Below are 20172 nucleotides of genomic sequence, written 5' to 3'. Positions count from 1 at the left end.
AAAAAGGCAGTTGTGTGGATAATAATAATAATAAAGTGCTTACCATGCTCCAGACATTATGCAGAGTATTACATATGTTATTTCACTTAATCCACTCTGCCACCCTGTCAGATAGAAATAATACTATCCCCAATTTACAGTTGGGTAATCTGAGGCTCAGTGAGGTGAATTAACTTGCCCCGGTCCCTCACCTAGTAAATGAGGGAGAGGGGATGTGAAGCAGGTGGGTTGCTCCAAAGCCCAGCTTGCTCCGGTCCTTGATTTCCCAGAAAGGGGTGGAAGATGCCCAGGCAAGTTTCATGTTTACAGTTTCCCATGGGGTGAGGAGTGTCTCTGGCTGCTCCCTGGCAAACTGATAAACTGATAAGATTCCAGGATGGGGCAGACCTGAAGAGTGGGATTGGGGTGGCCCCACAGAGCAGCAGCAGTTCATTCCTGCCCAGGTCAGGGGGCCATTGCCTGCACCCTTCCCCACATCACAACCAGACACGAGAAGACACACAACATTCATAGATGCCACTGGCCTCCCAGGAGCCAGGAGGCTTCCTGAAAATACTCTTGTTTTTGAAAATAATTTCCTAAGAATGGAGAGGATTCCATACACTTTCTCTCCCCTACAATTGGCTCATGAACGGGCCCCCTGAGGTGGGCAAGGGCCCAGCTGCTTCAAAACCAAAGAAAGTCAAAGTGGCCCAAGAGAAGGCCTGAGCAGAGTCCTCCCAGAGTGGGCACTCCATAGCTGCCTCAAGGTCCAGCTGTGCCAAACAGCCTCAGGCCTCCAGGATCCTGCCCGGCTGCCCAGCACTAACTCCTCTGCTGCCAGCTCCACTGCTCCACACTGGTCATCATTTCCCACAACCTGTTCTTCATCCCTGCTCCCTTCTCCTGGAGGAAGATTCTCTATTTTATATGCCTGGTTAGCACTATGCATCAGAAGCCTTAAAAAACACACAGAATCATGGACCTAGCAATCCACTTCTAGGAATCCTTCATCACAAAATAATCAGACAGGGGCCGGCCGGGTGGCGCAAGCGGTTAAGTGCGCGCGCTCAGCTGCGGCGGCCCAGGGTTCGACGGTTCGGATCCCATGCACGCACCGATGCACCGCTTCGCAAGCCATGCTGTGGCAGCGTCCCATATAAAGTGGAGGAAGATGGGCACGGATGTTAGCCCAGGGCCAGTCTTCCTCAGCAAAAAAAAAGAGGAGGATTGGCAGATGTCAGGTCAGGGCTGATCTCCTCACCAAAAAAAAAAAAAAAAAAAAAATCAGACAAGAGCACAAAGATGCCCATTTTTCAGATGTTTGTGGCAGTGTGATTTACACAGAGAAAAACTGAAAATTATCTAAACACCCAACAATAGGGGACTGGTTAACTAAATCATGGTTCATCTTAGAGTGGAACGTTGGGCAGCCACTAAAAATGATGGTGTAGTTTTGTATTTATTGACTCTTAAATATGCTTATTGTATATTTCTTACTGGAAAAAAGAAGAGTACAAAACAGTATAATTGCATTTTTTTTTTTAATCTCCAAGTGGGCATTTTATTTATTTATTATTTTTGTGTGTGTGTGAGGAAGATCAGCCTTGAGCTAACATCCTTGCCAATCCTCCTCTTTTTGCTGAGGCAGACTGGCCCTGAGCTAACATCCATGCCGATCTTCCTCCACTTTATGTGGGACGCCGCCACAGCATGGCCTGACAAACGGTGCATCGGTGCGTGCCTGGGATCGAACCCCGGCCGCCAGCAGCAGAGCACGTGCATTTAACCGCTACGCCACAGGGCCGGCCCCCTATAATTGCATTCTAAGACATAGACATTGCATGAAAAAAGGTCTAGAAGGATATATGACAAAATGCTAACAATGATTATTCTGTACAGTGGGAATATGGGTGATTTCTTGTATATTTTCCCCTTTTTGCTGATTATGTTTTCTAGGGTTTCTTTTCCTAACATTGAACATATATTAGTTGTTTGATGCTTACAGTATGCCATAAAAAGAAAAAATCCCAACATTGCCTCCTCCTTGGGGCCTCCTTCTGCTCCCCTCTGTTCTCATGGCCCTCTGCTGCCTGCTGCTGCTCTGGGCTCTTTTTCCTGAGTTTGAACCTGCTCTGAGGCTTTGCAGGAGGCTGTGGGGCCACGTCATTTAGGCAGTAAAAGATGTGGCCTGGCTGAGAGGAGTGAGGAGTGATGGGGGCCAGGGAGGCAGGGAGGCCATCCAGAGGCTGGAGAGTTAGGGACCAGGTCTGACTGGAGAGAAAGGTCCTATAGAGGGGAAGAGGGAGAGAAGGCTGCTGAGGGAGCAGAGGCCCCACCATCTGGGCCTTCCAATGCCAGGCCAGAAGTTTCCACACACCTTTCATCCATGCAGTCCACACTCTGTATGCTGACTTTCTGCTGTGTGTGAGGGACTGTGCTAGGCATGGGACATGCTGGTAAATGTGTCAGGCCAGGCCTTGTTGTCATAACCTACCACTGGGCAGGGGCAATGGGCATTGCATAAGTGTACAAGTAGGTAATTAACTATAGATATGGTGAGAGCTTTGAAGAATGCATTCCTGTTGCTGCTCTGAGGGGAGCCTGGAATACCCAAGTCCAGATTTCCCTGAAGAAGTGCCATTTTGGAAGGAGCAAGAGAGGGACGTGGGAGAAGAGTGTGGGTGTAGAACATTCTGAAAGAACAGCATATATAAGGGCCCTAGGGTGGGAAGGAGCTCGGCCTGTGGAGGAACAGAGAAATGGCAGGTGTGGCTGGAGCATGTAAGCATGTTGGGGGTCTCCATTAAGTCTCCTAAGGCTTCTATAACCAAGTACCACGAATTTGGTGGCTAAAAACAACAGAAATTTATTGTCTCACAGTTCTAGAAGGTAGAAGTCTGAAATCAAGGTGTTCATAGGGCCACACTTCCACCAAAGCCTCTAGAGGAGGATCTTTCTCTGCCTCTTCCACCTTTTGGCAGCCCTAGGTGTTCCTTGGTTTGCAGCTGCAGCACCTGAGTCTCTGCCTCCATCATCACAGGGTTTTTTCTCCGTGTGTCTCTGTCTTCACAGGCATTTCTCCTTCTTATAAAGACACCAGTCATATTGGATTAGGGCCCACCCTAATGACTCATCTTAACTCAATTGCATCTGCAAAGGCACTATCTCCAAATAAGGTCACATTCCCAGGTACTAGGGGTTTAGAACTTTAACATATCTTTTTGGGTGACACAATTCAACCTATAAGAGGATCAGTGGTGTAAGAAGGGGACTGGAGAGTGGGTGGGAGCCTTGTGGGCTGAGGCCAGGGCCTGGGGAGCATCATGACAGCCGCATGGATGAGATTGTCTTCAACTCTCAGACAGACCAGCTGTGCTGATGGGCAGGGACCTTCAAGCTCTTCTAGACTGACCATCTGGCATTCAAGGAGGAAGCTGAGGAGCACAGAGGGAAGTTAGGCCCAAGTTCCAGGCTGCCTGGCTCACTGGCTGCTGCCCTCAGGCCAATGTTGCTGAGTGCCGACACCCTGCTCCACAACCTGCTTGCTCCTGGGGCCTCCTCCTCACTTCCTGATAGTTACTTCTTCTCTCTAGACACTCCGGAAGTTGGTCTGGGATGGCTCTTGTTTCTATGTCTAGCCCGGTTACAGCTCCCAGGGGTCTTCCCTGAAACTCATCATCAGTGTTCCTGGGAGAGAAATAAACCCCTAAGCACTTGTTCAGTGGACACTGGCCCTGGGACAGAGCATGAGTAGGGTAGGAAGGCCTCTGGCCTCTAAGGAGTCACTCTTTTGCCCAGACAATGCCTTTCATGCTTAAAGGTCTCTGATATTCATGTGTAAAGGTCCCTGAATCCTGCTAGGATAGGGACATTGGAGAGATTTAATATCCGTTGACCATGGTATACCTGGGATCCAATCTGGCCTCTGCCTCTCCCAGCTGTGTGACCTTGGTCCAATTATTTAACTTCTTTGAGCCTTAATTTCCTCATACCTAAAATGGGGATGGTAATACCTTTTTTCTCATAAGATTGCCATAAGGATGAAAAGAAATAATGCACTTGTAGACCTGACTTGTTATAAATGCTCAGTAATTGCTAACTCTAATCACTACCACCATCATCACTATTGACAATCACATTCTTGGAGTTGCCAGGCCCTGTCTTCTTGGCCTTTACCATGGGCTCAAGTCGCCTCTCCAGCAGACACAGAGATTTGATGCGTGGTTCTGAGTCTGACTCCAGCCACCTCCTTGTTATAATTCTTTTGCTCCCTCATGGAGCCAACTAGTGTGTCATGGTCTTTCCTGGATAGGACAATATCCCAGTAGATGTGATAGAGAAGGAGGGGCTGAATGATGCATGATTGGGGATGGAGAAGCACAGCTGGCTCAGCTACTGTATCTTCAGGGAGTGAATAATGGACCCACATGCTCCTGGAAGGAGTTATCCAGCAGGGTGGAGAGATCTACAGTTGTTTTTAGTTTGTTAGTTTTTGGTAACAGCTTTATTAGATATAATTCATATACCATACTACTCACCTATTGAAAATGCACTACTCACCTATTTAAAATTCAGTAGTTTTTAGAATATTCACGTAGTTGTGCAGCCATCACCACAATCAAATTTAGAACATTTTCATCACCCCCAAAAGAAATTCTGTTACTGTCACTTGCCAACCACCCTCACCCCTACTCCGCCCCTAGGCAACCACTAATCTACTTTCTGTCTCTATAGATTTACCTATTCTGGACATTTCATATAAATAGAATCATTCAGTATGTGATTGTATCTGTCTTCTTATCATGTTTTAAAGGTTCACCCATGTTGTAGCAGGCATCAGAATGTCATTCCTTTTTATTGCTGAATAATATTACATTGAATAGATATACCACATTTATTTACCCATTCATTAATTGAGGACATATGAGTTGTTTCCACTTTTTGACTATTATGAATAATACTGCTATGAACATTCATGTACAAGTGTTTGTGCAGACATATATTCTCATTTCTCTTGGAGTAGAGTCATTGGGTCATTTGGTAACTCTACATTTAACCTTTTGAAGAACCACCAGACTGTTTTCCAAAGTAGCTGCCCTATTTTACATTCCCACGAGCAATGTATGAGGGTTCTAATTTCTCCACATCCTAGCCAATACTTGTTTATTATCTGTCTTTTTGATTATAGCCATCCTAGTGAGTGTGAAGTGGTATTTTACTGTGGTTTTGATTTGCACTTCCCTGATGGCTAATGACATTGAGCATCTTTTTACATGTTTATTGCCATGGTAGATCTTTTTTGAGAAATGTCTATTCATATCCTTTGCCCATTTTTTAATTGGGTTATTTGTCTTTTTATTATTATTATTTACTATTGTAATTATTCTAAGAGTTCTTTATATATTCTAGATACAAGTCCCTTATCAGATATATGCTTTGCAAAATTTTTCTCATATTCTGTGTGTTGTCTTTTCATTTTATTCATGGTGTCCTTTGAAGCAAAAAAATTATTATTATTATTACTACTATTATTATTATTATTTTACTGGGAAAGATTCACCCTGAGCTAACATCTATTGCCAATCTTCCTCTTTTTTTTTTCTCCCCAAAACCCCAGTACATAGTTGTATATTCTAGTTATAAGTCCTTCTAGTTCTTCTATGTGAGCCACTGCCACAGCATGGCTACTGACAGATGAATGGTGTGGTTCCATGCTTGGGAACCAAACCTGGGCCATCAAAGCAGAGCACACTGAACTTTAACCACTAGGCCATCAGGGCTGGCTCCAAAAATTATTAATTTTGATGAGATCGAATTTACCTATCTTTTCTTTTGTCTCTTGTCCTTTTGGTGCTATATCTAAGAAACAATTGACTAATCAAGGTCACAAAGATTCATGCCTATGTTTTCTTCTAAGAGTTTAATAGTTTTGGCTCTTATATTTAGGTCTGTGGTCCATTTTGAGTTTTTTGTATGTGGTGTGATTTAGGGGTTCACATTCTTTTGTAGATATCCAGTTGTCCCAGCACTATTTGTTGAAAAACTGTTCTTTCTCCATTGAATTGTTTTGGCACCCTTGTCAAGAATCAACTGACTGTAAATGTGAGAGTTTGTTTAGGAATTCTCAATTCTTTTCCATTTATCTATGTGTCTATCCTTATGCCAGTCCACACCATCTTGATTCCTGTAGCTTTGTAGTAAGTTTTAAAATCAGGAAGTGTGAGTCCTCCAACTTTGCTCTTCTTTTTCAAGATTGTTTTGGCTATTCTTGATCCCTTAAATTTCCATATAAATTTTAGGATCAACTTGTCACTTTCTTTAAGGAAGTCATCTGGGATTTTGAGAGGGATTGCGTTGAATCTACAGGTCAGTTTGGGGAGTATCACCATCTTAACAATGTTAAGTCCCTGAACATGAGCTGTCTTTCCATTTATTCAGATCTTTAATTCTTTTAGCAATGTTTTATAGTGTATAGAGTATAAGTATTGGGCTTCTTTTGTTAAATTTGTTCCCAGGTATTTTATTCTTTTTCTGGAATTTTTTATTGTGGTAAAATATATATAATATAAAATTTGCTATTATAAGCATTTTAAATGTACAATTCGGGGGTATTAATTACATTCACAATGCTTTACAATCATCACCACTACCTATTTCTGAAAATTTTCATCATCCCAAACAGAAGCTCTGTGCCTATTAAGAAATAAGTCCCTAGGTTAGGGGGTGGGCACAAGAGGTGAAGGGATGCATTTATGTGGTGACCGATAAACAATAATGTACAACTAAAAGTTCACAATGTTATAAACTATCATGACATCAATAAAATAAAAAAAAAGAAATAACTCCCTGTTTTTTCCCTCCCCTCAGACCCTGGTAACCTCTAATCTACTTTTTTGTCTTATGAATTTTCCTATTCTAGATATTTTATGTAAGTGAAATCATACAATATTTGTCCTTTGTGTCTGGCTTATTCCACTTAGCATAATGTTTTCAAGGTTCATTCACGTAGTAGCATGTATCAGAACTTCATTCCTTTTTATGGCTGAATAATATTTCATTGTCTGTATATAACACATTTTGTTTATTCATTCATTTGCTGACGGACACTTGGGTTGTTTCCACCTTTTGACTATGGTGAATAATGCTGCTGTGAGTATTCACATGCAAGTGTCTGAGTCTCTTTTCAATTCTTTTGGGCCTATACCTAGAAGTGAAATTGTTGGGTCATATAGTAGTTCTATGTTTAACTTTTTATGGCCAGCCCCATGGCATAGTGGTTAAGAGTGCGGGCTCTGCTACTGGTGGCCCAGGTTCGGATCCCAGGCGCACACCAATGCACCGCTTCTCCAGCCATGCTGAGGCCGCGTCCCACATACAGCAACTAGAAGGATGTGCAACCATGACGTACAACTATCTACTGGGGCTTTGGAGGGGGGGACTTTTTAAGGAAGCACCAAACAGTTTTCCATTTTATTCTTTTTGTGTGTGTGTGTGTGTGTGTGTGTGTGTGTGTGTGAGAAAGATCAGCCCTGAGCTAACATCCATGCTAATCCTCCCTTTTTTTTTGCTGAGGAAGACCAGCTCTGAGCTAACATCTATTGTCAATCCTCCTCCTTTTTTTTTCCCCAAAGCCCCAGTAGATAGTTGTATGTCATAGGTGCACATCCTTCTAGTTGCTGTATGTGGGATGTGGCCTCAGCATGGCCGGAGAAGCGGTGTGTCAGTGCGCACCCGGGATCCGAACCCGGGCTGCCAGTAGCGGAGCGCACGCACTTAACTGCTAAGCCACAGGGCCGCCCCTCCATTTTATTCTTTTTAATGATATTATAAATGGAATTGTTTTCTTAATTTTATTAGACCTACAGTTTTGTAACCTTTTTTTTTTAACTAAGGAACATATAATAGGCATATTTGTGTGTCAATAAAAATAAAGTTACGTAATAATTTTAGGTATATACCCAGCATTCCATGGTATAGAATTATGAATTTTGATTTAATTAGTCACCTATTATTGGTCATTTAAGTTCTTTTACATTTTTCTCTGCTATAAGCAACTTTGCAAGAAACATAAGGAGGTGCATCTTCATGCACTTCCTTTTCTGATTATTAGGAGAGAGTCTTAGAAGTGGGATTGCCGAGTCAAAGATTATGCATATTTTTCAGGCTTCTGATGGATAGTACCAAAAGACTCACTAGATGTATGCTGTTTGCTTTAAAAGCCACCATGAGGGCCGGCGTGGTGGTGCAGGCGGTTAAGTGCGCGCGCTCCACTGCGGTGGCCCCGGGGTTCGCCAGTTCGGATCCCGGGTGCGCACCAACGCACTGCTAGGCAAGCCGTGCTGTGGCGGTGTCCCATATCAAGTGGAGGAAGATGGGCACGGATGTTAGCCCAGGGCCAGTCTTCCTTAGCAAAAAAAAGAGGAGGATTGGCAGATGTTAGCACAGGGCTGATCTCCTCACAAAAAAATAAATAAATAAATAAAATAAAAGCCACCATGAGAAAATTGGAAGCAACCCAAACTTTCAACACCAAGGGATCAGTTAAAATAATGACAGTACATGATGAACAACTACAACAATGATGGTGTAGCACTAGATTTACTGACACTGAAAGACGTTTATAGTATTTTTTTAAGTCACAGAACTAGTTACATAATAGTCCATATTAAACAAACTCTGGTGCCTCCATTCAATGAAATGCTGTGCAGCTCTTTAAAAAATGAGGCAGCTCCATATGTACTGATATGGAAATAGCTGAAAGATATATAGTAAGGTGAAAGAGCAAGTTGCAGAACAGTGAGTGTGGAAACAAAAGGATAGATACAGATATTTGTTTGTAATATGCAAGACACTGGTGAAGGTGGTGAGTTTCAGGGAGGGGAACTGAGAGGCTGAGAGCAAGGAAGAGAGGGAGGCTCACTTTTAACTGCAAATCTTTTTGTGCTTTTGTACTTTTAAGTGTTATTTGTGTGCATTACTACCTATTCAAACATTAAATAAAATAGTAATAAACCACAGTATGTATATTATGACACCATTTTTATTTTTTAAAGTAGATGTATATATTTGCATGAGAAAAATTCTGATCATAAATGCAACAAAATGTTTATAAGGTTTATTTTGGAAGGGGATTTGGGGTAGCTGGAGGTCTAAAAAGATATCCACAAATTCTTTGATACTCCTTCCTTCAAAAGGTGGAGCCTAATTCCCCTCTCAAATATAGGACTAACTAGATCATAAAAGGTGTTGTGGCTTCTTCCTTGTTCTCTTTCTTGGATCACTTGCTCTGGAAACAGTCAGCCACTGTGTCAGAAGACACTCAAGCAGCTATGGAGTGGTCCAAGTGGTGAGCTACAAGGCCTCCTACCAACAACCAGCAACATCTTGCCAGGCATACAAATCAGCAGACTTGGAAGTGAAACCCCCAGCCCCAGTCAGGCCTTCGGATGACTGCAGCTCTGGCTGACATCCGGGTTGCAATCTCATGAGAAACCCAGTTAAACCACTCCAAAATTCCTGAATCTGAGAAACTGTGAGAGAATAAATGTTTGTTGTTTGAAGCTAAGTTTGGGGGTAATTTGTTACATAGCAATAAATACAATAATACAAGGTAATTTTAGATTTTCATTTTGTTTATCACATTTGTAAGTTTTTATTAAAATTAATGCGTATTGTTTGTGTAATCGAAACTGAGAAAAAAGGAAATGAGCAAGAGAACAATGGAAATACAGCTCAGTCTGAGGTTCATTAACTCAGCTGGGTGATCCCCAAATGAGAACACTCTGCCCTTTTAGCAGTTTGAGTACCACCAGCGCACTGCCAGTTGCCATCAAAAGGCCACTGCCTTCCCGGACTGTGTTTGTGGGAATGCAGTATCTGCATCAAAGGAGGTGACCTCGTGGTTCCCCCAGACCTCACGTCGGACCAGATCTGGGCATTGGACACTGGTGTCCAGAAGCCATTGAAGAGCCTGAAGGTGCCTCTTCTTTCTTTTTGGGGCTCTTGCCTCACAGCTCCTCCCTCAGTTGTGTGCTCCAGCAAGACTGGGCCCTGTCAGTGCTCCAGACACTCTGTGCTTTCTCTCACTGCCTGGATGGCTCTTCTTGTCCCCTGTGCTGTCCCCCAAACACCCCACCCCTCCCCATGATGCTGCATTTCCCAATGAGCAGACTAAACTCAGGGCACCGGCAAAACTCTCCCATTTTTTTCTTAAAAACTTTGATATTTGAACAGCATTGAAGTTGCTCATCCTTTGCCTGACCACAGGGAGATCTCCCCAGGAAGTCTGCCCAGGTAGTTTTCCCAAGCTGGGTGAGGGCCTCACCTCTTGCCATGAGTCAGCACAAATCTCTCCTATTTAGTCTTGTGCATACTTTATTGTCACTACTGGTTTGGTTGTTGGTTTCCTGGACAGACTATAAGCCATGGGAGGACAGGCATCAACCTTGCTTGCTCTCTGCTGTGGCACCAAGGCCTGACACATAGTAAATGCTTTGTATATAGTCATGAATGATGAACAAACAAATAAACAAACAAACTCAGGAGACCTGAGCAATCTCTTCAACTGTCTGAAGGGCTGCATGGGGCAGAAGAGCCTTCCTCTTTCTGACCACAGAAGACAGAACTAGGACAAATCAAAGTGAGTGTGAAATTTTAGTTCTAAATTGGGAATAATCTTCTAATAATATAGGCTGTCTGTGAGCGGTGGTCCCTAAAAGGGTTTACAAAAAGCCTGGTGGGCTCTCCATGAGGGACAGGCTACAGAGAGAATTCCACACTGGACAGAGGTTGTGAGTTCCCAAGGTCCCAGGCGAGCCGAGCTGTTGAGGAAGTCACGACGGTGTCTTTTTAGTAGGGGAGGGGTGAGGAGGTGGATTTTTTTTTTTCCACTTGAGGAACTTGCTTCTGATTCAGGCTGACAGAGCAGAGCTGGTCAAGTTCACCCGTCCATACTTCCTCATCCCAGCCCATCTTTTCTCAGACCTGCAAGAGGCTGGATAGCTGGCACTGGTGACACCTGGTGGTCAGTTGGACTAGGACAGAGGCAGCCTCACCACCTACCTGTCCATCTGGTTCGTGGCTGTATCCCAGGTCATAGTACAATGCTTGACATAGAGGCAGCCCTCACGTTGAAGAATGAATGAATGAATGAATGAACACAGACTGTAAAGAGGAGAAGGAAGAAGAGATGCTGTCTCTCTGGGTCTGCAGACCTAACCAAGGGACCAACCAGAACTGCAGGAGAGGGCCAGACAATTCATCCACTCAAGTATATACAGACAAAAGGGCCTCTGCTGTCTCTCCTGCCCCCCTCCTCTGTGCCTGTCCTGTGTCCTAGAGGCCTCTGTGAGGTGGGGGGAAGAGGCTGTTTCAGGAAAAGGCTAAAGTTAATTAAAAGCTGCTCTCGCATATGAGCTTAATTGTGCTCTGGAGCTATGAATAGAGACTGGTGGGCTGTGTTGGAAGTGCCTGAGTAGGGGTCCTTTCAGAGAGAGGACACTGAGGCCCAGAGAGGGCAGGAACCTGCCTAAGGTCCCACAGCCAGACTGTAGCAGGGCCAGGACTGCCAGCTCCAGTTCCTTAGGTCAAATCATAGCATTTGACCACCTAAGATAGAGACATAGAGGAAAGGAACAGTTGGTGTGGAGCCTAGAGGAGCAAGTACAAGCACCTTAGCCTGGCAAGGAGGGCTTATCCATTACTCGTGACACCATCCAGTGCATATCTTTTCTTCCAGCTGAACAGCTGCGGCACTGTCTGCTCCAAACTGAATATGTATCCCCTCTCAACTCACCCAAAATTTTCCTTTCAACCACTCTGCTTTATACCCATCCCTTCAACTGTATGGAAGGGCTTGACCTGGTGAGCCTCAGTTTCCTAATCTGAATTAGGAAAACAAGCCCTAAAGCAAAGGGATTGTTTGAGGTGTGAGAGAAGCTGCATGTCAAGTGCTTTGAATAGTATTGGGCACATGGCAAGCATTCAATAAGAATCATAGCTGCTATTACTGTTGCTATTGTAATTAAGATCCAATTCAAGTCCTTCCCACAACCTCCAACTAGATGGAGACATCCTTGAGGGCAGAGGGCAGAGTACCTTGATTCTGTATCCAGAGAAGGTCTAGGACACAGCAGTGGTCTCTGTAGGCTCTAGTGGGCATCTGCTGGCTAGTTTCCCTTCGCGCCTTCCCTATTATTGGGCAGGGGCTGGCCTTGCTGTGTGAGCCTGGCTTTCCAGCTTTCATTCCTTGAGGCTATAATGAGTCATTTGTCTGGACTGGGCTTGAGATTTCTCCAATGGGTCAAAAAACAGAGAGACAAGGTGCTGCTGGCGTATAAAGATGCCATCCCCAGCTGCCCTGGATGGCTCAGGGGGCACTCAAAACTCCCACAAGAAGAGTAGGGATAGGTCCACGAGGCCACAGAGAAGAAAGCTGATATATAGGTGCAGGTTCTCCTTGGCATCCTTGAGAGGTGGTATGCCCCTAAACCAGATCCCTGTGGGTGGTAGGTTGAGGGGAACTAGAAGGACCCACTACCCCCCATTCACTCCCTCGCCTCCATCCTCAGGGCTGGCTTATTCTAGGTTACTCTTCTCTCTCACCCCACCATGCCAGGTCCTCAAGTTGCCTTGAGCTTAGAGTATGCCCAGATATTCATTCATTCAATATTCAGCCCCTTCTCTGTGCCAGGTGCCTTGCCATTGGAGCTGGTTGGGGGGACAGAAAAAGAAGCAGACAGGCAAAACTCCACTTAACAGGTGCTGTGTTATGAGTAAGCCCAGGGCTTGGGGAGAGCAGGAGAGAGGTGACCTTTAAACTCAATCTGAAGGAACTAAAGGACATATTGTCTCTAGGCAAGGGGAACCCGTGTACAGCCAGGAGGGAAGAGAGCCCTGGTATTCCTGAGGAGCTGCAAGAAGTGGGTCTTAACCACAGGAGCCTTCTTAAACATAGGTGCCACTCCTAGAGATTCTGATTTGGTGGGCCTGGGGTGGGGACCCAGAATCTACGCATTTAGCAAGCTTCACCAGTGATTTTGATGCAGGTGGGACTGTGGCTCACATGTGAGGGAGGTGTTGTGAAAGATGGGCTGGAGGTCGCAGGGGCCAGGCTGTAAAAGGCTGGTGGGTCAGATGGAGGAGTTTGATCTTTATTCCAAAGGAATAGGAAGGCCGCTGAAGAGCGTTTGTCCTGGGAACAAGAATCTTTACAAAGATCCCTTTGCTAGCTGCATTGTAGAAAATGGGTTGAAGAGGGCAGGACTGCTTGCTGATGTGGCCTTCCAGCCTGGAGTAGATGTTGGCCTGAATCAGGAAAGAGGCAGTGGGGACAGAGAAGTGGCCGGATTGGGGAGAGGTGGGGGGACAGGAGCATCCACAGGACCCGGTAATGCACCTGCTTTAAGATAAGGGAAGGGAGGCAGCCAGAGGGCAGAGGAATGGGTGGCAAGGAGCCAAAACCTGGAAAGGGAAGTCAGAGGAGTGTGACGAGGGGAGGAAGAGATCCAATGTGGAATCTGAGGGGTCTGAGAGGGACAGACCATGGTGGCAGTGGCCGTTGCCTGAGGGTGGGGGTGGGGAAGGTACCACATGTCGGGGACCCCAGAGTCGGGAGGCCCCACACTCGGGTACGCGCTGAGTCCAAGCTAGACAGAGGCCAGAGAGGCCCAGACCTCAGCTGGGTCCATACCCTCCCTCCGGCCCTTTGGAAACCTGCCCCAGCGGCTGCCCTTCCCGGCATGCCTCCGGGCCGTGACCATATGGGGCTCGGGAGCCAAGGCCTCGGCCTCCGCTAGATGGCACTGCTCCCAGCAGTCCACCTCGGCCCCGCCTGCCGCGCTCAGCTCGCGCTGAGCGAGCTGCCAGGAAGACCTGCCTGGCCTGCCAGCTCCTGTTCCAGCGTCATTTGGGCTGTAAGTCCGGACCTGCCCTGCCTGAGCGGTCAGTGCCTTGGGGCTAGGGCCGCTGGCTGGCCGGTTCTGGCTCCTACATCTGCGTTTTTGCTCAGAAAGTCTGTGTTTTTGCACGTTTCTCCAGGTGCGCAAGTCAGAAACCTGGGCACCATACTTGATAGAGCGCTCTCATCCTCACACCCACGTCCAGACGGTCATGGAGTTGGCTGTCGATTCTGTCTCTGAACTGTCTCCAGAACCCTTCCCTGACCTCTGCCTTCTCTCAGACCCGCTAGCATGATGATTAAACGAATAGACTCCAGGATTGACTCCTAGCTGTGACCCTGAAGAAACAATCTTCCCATGCTCTAGTTTCTCTTAAAATTAGATATCACCTCATAAGATTGTTGGATGATGAAATGAAATAATCTTTTTCATTACGAAGCAAGTGGTCAATAAATGTCATCTATTTTAACACTTTTCTCTCTGTTACTGGAATATACTCCCTGTCCCAAACTCTTCCATGGCTTCTGACTGCCCTCAGGATCCAGTCCCCACCTTTAGTTTGGCCTACAAGGCCCTTTCAGTCTCATTCCTGTCACTTCCCATCACTTCCTCCCCCACACCCTTTGTTGACTTTATCATAGACTCCTCTGTGCCTTGGCCTGAATACCCTTTTCCCGTTTTCTCTACCTGCGAAAACTCTCCTCACCATTTGACTCCCATTTCAAAAGGCTTCCTGTCACATACTCGCCAGTGATCCCAGAGTTTTAAGATGCCTAGAAGGGCCGGCCCTGTGGCTTGGTGGTTAAGTGTTCGCGCTGCGATGCTGGTGGCCCGGGTTCGGATCCCTGGTGCGCAGGGTTCGGATCCCGGGTGCGCATCGAGGCACCACTTCTCCGTTCATCCTGAGGCCGAGTCCCACATACAGCAACTAGAAGGATGTGCAGCTACGACACACAACTATCCACTGGGGCTTTGGGGGGAAAAATAAAATAAATAAAATCTTAAAAAAAAAAAAAAAGATGCCTAGAACTGGCATTATCATAAACAAAATGGAAAGACTAAGGAACAATATGTCACAATTATAAATATGCTTGAGCACTCTGTCCTTAGTTTTAGGGACAAAAATAGTCCTATTTCTGGGTAAGATGGGTCTGGGAGGTGATTGAGTTGAGATATTAGAAGGGAAGAGGATGAGAGAGGAGAAAAGAAAAGAATTCCCCCACCCATTACCCTACTGGATGCCCAACCCCTGAGGGGGAACCTCCCCAGGAACCCGGTCAGGTCTCCAGACAGAACTGGTTTATATGGTTTTGGAGCAGGTGCTTCACACCCATTTGAGCAGTTTTTCCAGCTGTGGGAATGGTGCTACTGAGATACCTGCCGATTAGCAGCTGGTACCCTGAAAACCAGAGGCAAGCACGTGTGAGGAGGTCAGCCAGATCTGTGACAATGCAAACTGATGGAGGGTTTGAGCTGGCAGCTTCTGTGGGCAATCTAGACCCCAGCAGACCCCTGTAAATAACCTGATATGCCCAGGCCTATGCCCAATGTCCTTCAGCCCCCCAACCAGGTCATCCAAAGCCTCCACTCAACTGAGCCAACCTCACAGAGGTGAGGGGCACAGAATGTAAAACCCCTTCCCAACCATCTCAATTCTTCCCCAGTACTTATCAATATGTGTGCCAGACCTTGGGCTGGGCAATGCTGGATGGATAAGGTAGATAGAACGATGTCATTCTTGCCCTCTTGGAACTCACAGTCTAGTGGGGGAGATGGGTAGACCATGAAGACAAGATGTAACAAGTGCTGTGAGAGGATTAAGTGAACTAGGAGCAGGCAATGTAGTGCAGTGGTTAGAGGCCTAGACTGGCATCAGATGATGATGTAAGACTGCTTAGTGCCATACATGACATGTAGGGAGTGACCAAAAAATATTTACCTGATGCTCTTTACCCAAGAGGCTATTGAAGATGCAAAGGTCTAGTGTCCAGCTCATCCTCTAAGCCTTCTGCAGGCTCCCCAACAGATATGAACTACTCCCCTTAAATCTCTGTAGTTATCATTCACAGTCCCCCTTAACCAAGATGAACACCCTCCCCCCACAGATGATCTGGGTTCATCATCTGAACAGAGGACAATGGAGGAAGGAGGGCAGGGGAAATGGAGGAATAGACAACGGAGGAAAGACTGGGGGAGGGGCTGCCACCTCTAGAGGAGGTAGCTCAGGCCCTTGGGGTACCAGGGAATGCCAACGGGCCTATTTTGTGGAAGGGGGCCCTGGAGGACTTGTTTTGGAGGTCTATTTGCATGACAGTAAGAAAGCATCAATTATCCATAATAAAGAAAGAGAAGGGGGCGCCAGCCCATGGCCTAGTGGTTAAGTTTGGTGTGCTCTGCTTGGACGGTCTGGGTTCAGTTCCTGGGTGCGAACCTACACCACTCCTCAGCCATGCTGTGTTGGCAATCCACGTACAAAATAGAGGAAGATTGGCACAGATGTTAGCTCAGGGTGAATCATCCTCAGCAAAAAAAAAAAAAAAAAAAGGAAAGAGAAGGGGCCCCCAGCCTCCTTGGCATTGCCAGGGTCGTGTCCTGGCTCTCCAGATCGTCAAAGACACAACTGTTGATGAAAGAGTATCAAAAAGGAGACCACTGAAGTGCTTGGGTCTTCTTTCTTGCTACTGCTTTTCTTTTGACCCAAACTTTTAGATCTGCTGGGGCTTCTTACTCTGGAGTTCATTGGGCCATGGGGAGACAGGAATCCATTCAGAGGCTAAATATAAAGCCAGTCAAAGGCCATGAACTCCCATCTCTACCAAATTTTGCCAAATATGGGCTTTTCCTCCTTCATTACAGGATTAATACATGATTATTTGCAAATAAATTAGAAACCACAGATAAGCAACAAGAAGAGATATTTGATAAGTTTTATCATTTTCCTCAAAAATATGAAAAATTAAATAAAATACATTCTGAACATTTGCTCCTGTCACTAAAACCTTCTTCTGCTGCATAATTTGTAATGGCTGTAGACTGTTGTGTTGGAGAGATGTGTGTGTGTGTGAGGCCAATCTCTGATCACTAGACGTGGAGATTGTTTCTGTTTATAAATAACACTGAGTCCTTATTACAAAATCCTTACTAGACTCTTTATTTATTTCAAGATACATTTCTAGATGTGGATTTTTTGGGTCAAAGGGAGCACACTTTTGACTATATTGCCAAAATACGGATGGGCTTATTTAACATTAGATTTAGGAGTCAAGTTAGGAGATAAGGCTGCTAGGAGGTGGAGAGGAGTGGGTAGGAGAAGAAGCCAGCCTGCATTTGCAGCTATTCCTAGGGAGCCCTGGGCAGTAAAACTAGAAAATAACTATGGGACCAGTTAGCCACCCCACTCCAGCTTCCCTGCATGCTCCCCCAGTTCTCCACCACCCAGAGCCTCCCAAGGGATTCTTTAGCAGGGTAGGGATCCAGACTTGGTCACCCTAGGAAGGCCTAGGCCACCTCCCAACTTATAGGGGCTAACCCTGGGACGAGGGATACTTCCATAGAGCCCCTTCTGGGCACTGGTGACCTTTGACCTTTGGGTGGGTTGGCTAGCCCCAGAAAGGATGGAGGAGTGGCTAGACTGGGAGGGATTTGGGATCTAATCTCTTTGTGACGCCAGGAGGGTCTTGAATAATTGGAGGGACCAATGAATGATTGAGGATGGAGGGTACTGAAAATCCCAGTGGGTGGGCCGGAGGTGAGAGAGGGGCCCAGAAAAAACTCCTAATAAGGGGAGGTCAGGGGAAGCTGAAGTACCAGTAGGAGGGACAGGATGGACAGGTTTGGAAGTGTAGCTGACCTAGAGGTTGAGAGCACTGGTTTCAGAATCCCAGCAGGACTTTAGGTGCCAGCCTGGACTTTTTCTTGCTTTGTCGCTTTGGGCAGTTAAGGACCCTCAGCCTTCTTATCCTTGTCAGTAACAGTATCTTCCTCCCAGAATAGTAGTGAGGAGTTTGGTACCTAACAAGCACTCAGTAAATGCTAGCTATTATTATTACCAAGTGCTGAAGATACGATCCTGTGTGGTGAGTGCTCAGTAACAAGAGGCTATTGTTATACCTTACTAGGCCACCTCTGGAGGCCCGGGCTAGACATCCCCTCAGGGTGAGATGAGGGATCAAAGGAGGCCTGAGGATCTTGAATGTGAAAGCCCCTTAAGAGGCTCCAAGTCTCCCCAGGCAGGAAGGCCTTTATGATGATTATTAAGCCCTAGGCAGAGGCCCAATCCCAAACTTGGCCCAATGACCCCGCCCTCTCCTTCTCTGGAAGGGATCAATAGTCCCCGTGGGGTCTTGGCAGGAGAAGTATAAAGATTCAGGTGGAAATAGGCTAAAGCCACAGAAGCTGAGCCAGGTTCCCCCCTCCTTCTCATGCAGCTGATAGCATCTGGGTCTCCAGAGACGGATTCAGGGCAAAGAAAGAGTGGGAGGAGCCACCGCGAACACCTCCCTCCCATGCCACCTTGACGGACAGTGCCCGGAACCAGGGGAAAAAAGAAAAAGCTACAAGAGGGCCTTAAAAATGACCTTCCCGGGCCGGCCCTGTGGCTTGGTGGTTAAGTGCGCGCGCGCTGCGATGCTGGCGGCCCGGGTTCGGATCCCGGGTGCGCATCGAGGCACCACTTCTCCATTCATCCTGAGGCCGAGTCCCACGTACAGCAACTAGAAGGATGTGCAGCTATCTGCTGAGGCCGAGTCCCACGTACAGCAACTAGAAGGATGTGCAGCTACGACACACAACTATCCACTGGGGCTTTGGGGGGAGAAAATAAAATAAATAAAATCTTTAAAGAGGTTAAGAGATTTAAATTTAAAAAAAAAAAAAAAAAAAAAAAAAAATGACCTTCCCTCACTAGAGAACTCACGTGAATGAGCTGAACCAGCAGTAGGAGGTACTGAGATTAGATTGCAAGAGGGATTTTATTTACCTACTGACAGCAATGTTAACTGAGCTATTAATAGAGAGGTTAGAAACCTTCTGTTAGGGCCGGCCCGCGGCTTGGCGGTTGAGTGTGCGCGCTCCGCTGCTGGCGGCCTGGGTTCGGATCCTGGAGCGCACGGATGCACTGCTTGTCAGGCCATGCTGAGGCTGCGTCCCACATACAGCAACTAGAAGGATGTGCAACTATAACATACAACTATCTACTGGGGCTTTGGGGGGAAAAATAAATAAATAACGTAAAAAAAAAAAAAAGAAACTTTCTGTTAGAGACCTGTAAGAATAATAACTACCTGGTTAGGTGCCTGGTGTTTTCATACATTAGCTCACCAAATCCTACAATTCCTTTGAGTCAGTGCTGTTATTATCCCCAATTTACAGCTGAAGGAACTGAGCTCAGACTTGAGAAGCCACTTGCCCAATATTACTCAGCAAAGTAAATGGCAATGCCAGAATCTCCATCCAGTGGGCAACTCTGCCTCTTGGACACTGACCTTCAGGGAGGGGCTGGGGGGGCCAATTTATTATTTTATTTTATTTTTTTAAATTTTATTTATTTATTTTTCCCCCCAAAGCCCCAGTAGATAGTTGTATGTCATAGCTGCACATCCTTCTAGTTGCTGTATGTGGGACACAGCCTCAGCATGGCCAGAGAAGCAGTGCGTCGGTGCGCGCCCGGGATCCGAACCCCGGGCCGCCAGCAGTGGAGCGCGCACTTAACCGCTAAGCCATGGGGCCGGCCCCTGGGTGGGCCAATTTAGAGCCTCCCATGATGCCTTTCAAGCATTCTTGTGTTTAATTTGTAGAGTCTCTGGCCACTGCCATAAAGCTGTGTCACCTAGGATTATAAGTGGACGTGGTTGCTGTTTATCACTGGCTACCACTGGCTGGGGGCTTCCAATGAGTTACAAAAAGGGCTCAAAAGCCACTCAGAGAAGAAGTCCCTAGTGTCCTCCCTTCAGGGCCAGGGGCCTTCTTCAAAAAAAGAGCCATCACTCGTAGGGTTCTCACACATGGCAGTAGGGGTGAAGGAGGCAGGAATTGCACAAGCATTGCCATTCATTCTTTTTTCTTTTTTTTTTGTGAGGAAGATCAGCCCTGAGCTAACATCCATGCTAATCTTCCTCTTTTTGCTGAGGAAGACCAGCTCTGCGCTAACATCTATTGCCAATCCTCCTCCTTTCCCCCCCCCAAAGCCCCAGTAGATAGTTGTATGTCATAGTTGCACATCCTTCTAGTTGTGCTATGTGGGACAAGGCCTCAGCATGGCCGGAGAAGCAGTGCGTCGGTGCGCGCCCAGGAT

The sequence above is a fragment of the Ceratotherium simum genome, chromosome 4 (assembly GCF_057802395.1).
Source record: "Ceratotherium simum simum isolate JZ-2026a chromosome 4, ASM5780239v1, whole genome shotgun sequence".
NCBI classification, from domain to species: Eukaryota; Metazoa; Chordata; class Mammalia; order Perissodactyla; family Rhinocerotidae; genus Ceratotherium; species Ceratotherium simum.
The sequence above is the reverse complement of the archived record's forward strand: the minus strand, read 5'-3'. Positions refer to the sequence as shown.